The sequence below is a fragment of the Anomaloglossus baeobatrachus genome, chromosome 4 (assembly GCF_048569485.1).
Source record: "Anomaloglossus baeobatrachus isolate aAnoBae1 chromosome 4, aAnoBae1.hap1, whole genome shotgun sequence".
In the NCBI taxonomy this organism is placed as follows: Eukaryota; Metazoa; Chordata; class Amphibia; order Anura; family Aromobatidae; genus Anomaloglossus; species Anomaloglossus baeobatrachus.
In genome coordinates, this window is record NC_134356.1 from 686,740,404 (window position 1) to 686,743,612 (window position 3,209).

Genomic DNA, 3,209 nt, shown 5'->3' on the forward strand with positions numbered 1-3,209 from the left:
GTAGATGACCAGAATAGGCATGTTGATGATGGCATCATCAGCAATAGACATGAGCAAACCCATTCAATAGAGGATTGCCAATTTCAAAATTGGTACGAGCCATAGCCTGTTCGGCTTGGGCTCGGTAACCTGAGCAGTTTCCTCAAAATTCGTCAATAATTAGTTTTCTTCCATCATTGATCGCGTTTTCAAAAAATGCTCTTCTAATAACATTTTGTGCTTTTAGATAGGATTGTTGTTCCATATGATGAATGGGAGTATGTGTTTAATGATTGGATGGGGTGGAGACTCAGGAGAAGCCAAAGGTGTGCGTTGCCCCACTTTTTTTTACTTTATTGTGGATGGTACTGCAGCAAAACATGGTGCAAACATCCATAAGGTTAGTACACAAAGGCTTGTGTCATTAGCTGCCTAAGTCACATGTCCGTCTAGACACTTAGCTTAGCTAGAAGTTTAATAATAGGTAGTAGAGATAGATAGGAGAGCGACAGTGTAGAATGGGAACATGCAGTGTAGGGAAAGGTGTGAGCCACAAATTGGCTTTTCATTATAAGGCGGGCTTTGCACACTACGACATCGCAAGTGCGATGTCGGTGGGGTCAAATTGAAAGTGACGCACATCCGGCATCGCATGCGACATCGTAGTGTGTAAAGCCTAGATGATACGATTAACGAGCGCAAAATCGTCGTAATCGTATCAGCGGTGCAGCGTCGGCGTAATCCATAATTATGCTGGCGCGACGGTCCGATGTTGTTCCTCGCTCCTGTGGCAGTACACATCGCTGTGTGTGAAGTCGCAGAAGCGAGGAACATCTCCTACCGGCGTCACCGCGGCTTCCGTAGGATATGCGGAAGGAAGGAGGTGGGCGGGATGTTTACATCCTGCTCATCTCCGCCCCTCCGCCGCTATTGGCTGCCTGCCGTGTGACGTCGCTATGACGCCGCATGACTCGCCCCCTTAGGAAGGAGGCGGGTCACTGGCCAGATTGACGGTCGCAGGGCAGGTGAGTGCATGTGAAGCTGGCGTAGTGATAATGTTCGCTACGCCAGCTATCACACGATATCGTACCTGCGACGGGGGCGGGGACTATCGCGTGCGACATCGCAGCATCGGCTTGTGATCTCGCAACGTGCAAAGCCGCCCTAAGAGTAGGGATTGCTACTTCTTAATGCCTGCTAAAGAGTTGTCAGTGACTAATATAAATAGGTAATGCTACTTATTACTGCCTGCTTCAAATTATCCAGTGAAAGACATTTCATTTCTATCTGTAGTTAGTTAGTAGTGCCTGTAGGAAATTTCCTGGTAAATTAGCTAAATAGGTCTTGACACTTTTGAGTGTCTGCTACAAATTACGCATTGACCACCATTTCTAGGTATTGTTGTTAGTAATACCTGCTGTAAATTTGCTAGTGAACAAGCTATAAAGGTCTTGGCACTTTTTGGTGCCTGCTCAAAATTACGCAGTGAACCTCATTCCTAGGTATTGTCAGTTAGTAGTGTTCTGCTACATTTGAAGCTCACAGTGATCGCCATAGAGCATGACCACCCGCTGTGAGCTTTAGGCAGAAAATGAATGAGGCGCTTGATCCGTGATGATGTCACTCAGGTAAATTGTGGTCAAAGATGCCGGTACCCACAGTCCTCCACTTGTGAGCGGACAATTATGTTCTATGGTGCTCGCTGTGAGCTTCAGATGTAGCAGAGCTGAAATCATCATGGGACCTTGTCTGGATTATATCGGACCTGCAGGGGTGTTTTTGAGGTTAACAAAGGGGTGAAAGTGTGCTTTTGCCTTTTTTTTTTTCAAATAATGGATTTTTTGGTGTTTGTGTTTATTTACTTTCACTTACATATTAGTAATAGGGGGTCTCATAGATGCCTCCCATTACTAATCTAGGGCTTAGTGGCAGCTGTGGGCTATTATTAACCTTTTATTACCATGATTGCCACTGCACCACAGCAATCGAGAAGAACAAGGTAAAGCACCGAGCCTATAACATCTAATGGATGTGACAATCATGGCTGACTGCAGGCTGCTATTATTTGGCTTAGTCGGGCAATATGCATGGGTCTCCCCAGCCTGAGAATGCTATCTCATAGCTGTTGGACTTTATCATGGCTGGGTATGAAAATTGGGGGGACTGCATGCCGTTTTTAAAAATTATTTTTTTAAATTGTTTTTTAAAAAAGATGCATACGGTTCCTCTTATTTTGATACAAAGCCAAGACAAGCGCACGGCTGGGGGTTGCAGCCAGTAGCCTTGTGCTTTATCTGTGCTGGGTATCATAATATGGGGCAGACCCTACTCTAATTGTTTTATTTATTTATTTATTTTTATAAAACGATAGAGACCTGCCCACAGTACCTGTGATTGGTTGCATTCAGATAATGAGAGGCCCCGGAAGAAGAATTAGCGGCCACAGGAGCAGTTACAGCTTCTCGGGAGCCTAAGTAAGTATGAACCGTTTGTTTCATTCTTATTTTCTTTATTTTTCCTTTTTTTATTTCCTGAATACTGGACCCGGATCATTACCCGGAATTCCCTAAGAATTCTGGGCCCGGGACCCAGAATCCACGTGGATTCAGACTTTAATAGTCTGGGTCCGTCCATCACTATTAGTTAGTGTAGCCTTCTTTAAATTTGTTGATGAACTAGCTAAATTGGTTTTGACACTTTTCAGTGTCTGCTCCAAATTACACAGTGAACGACATTTCTAGTTATGGTACTTTTTAGTGCCTTCACAATATTGCCATCTCAGTCAAGAAAAAGATAATTTATCTTTTATTTTAGGTGTCTGACAGGTGTGGGTGTAGGGTTGCAAAACATCTGTTTGAAAGATGAAGGATACATCAACCATAAATAGTAAATCATGAAAAAGTTGTGGTAGAATGGTAAATAGGCGGGGTGTTTAGGTGTGCATGTGGGATGTTCTGTTAGTTAAAGCTTCAGTGAGTAAACACCGGCTCATCCTATGCCAAGAGAAATGAGGGCGACTTCCATTACTGGACAGCCTACTTCACTAGATTTCTTTGGCAGCCACATATTGCTTCAACTTCGAAATCAGGGTGATAAACAGCATGTGCTGGAGTGGATGGCAAGTGGCCTCTCACAATCAGTTCATTCCTCAGAGGTGCCACCCCAATTATACTTGTTTCCCCCAAATCACAAATCTCCAACCAGCAAACTAACTGTGGGGATCCACATGT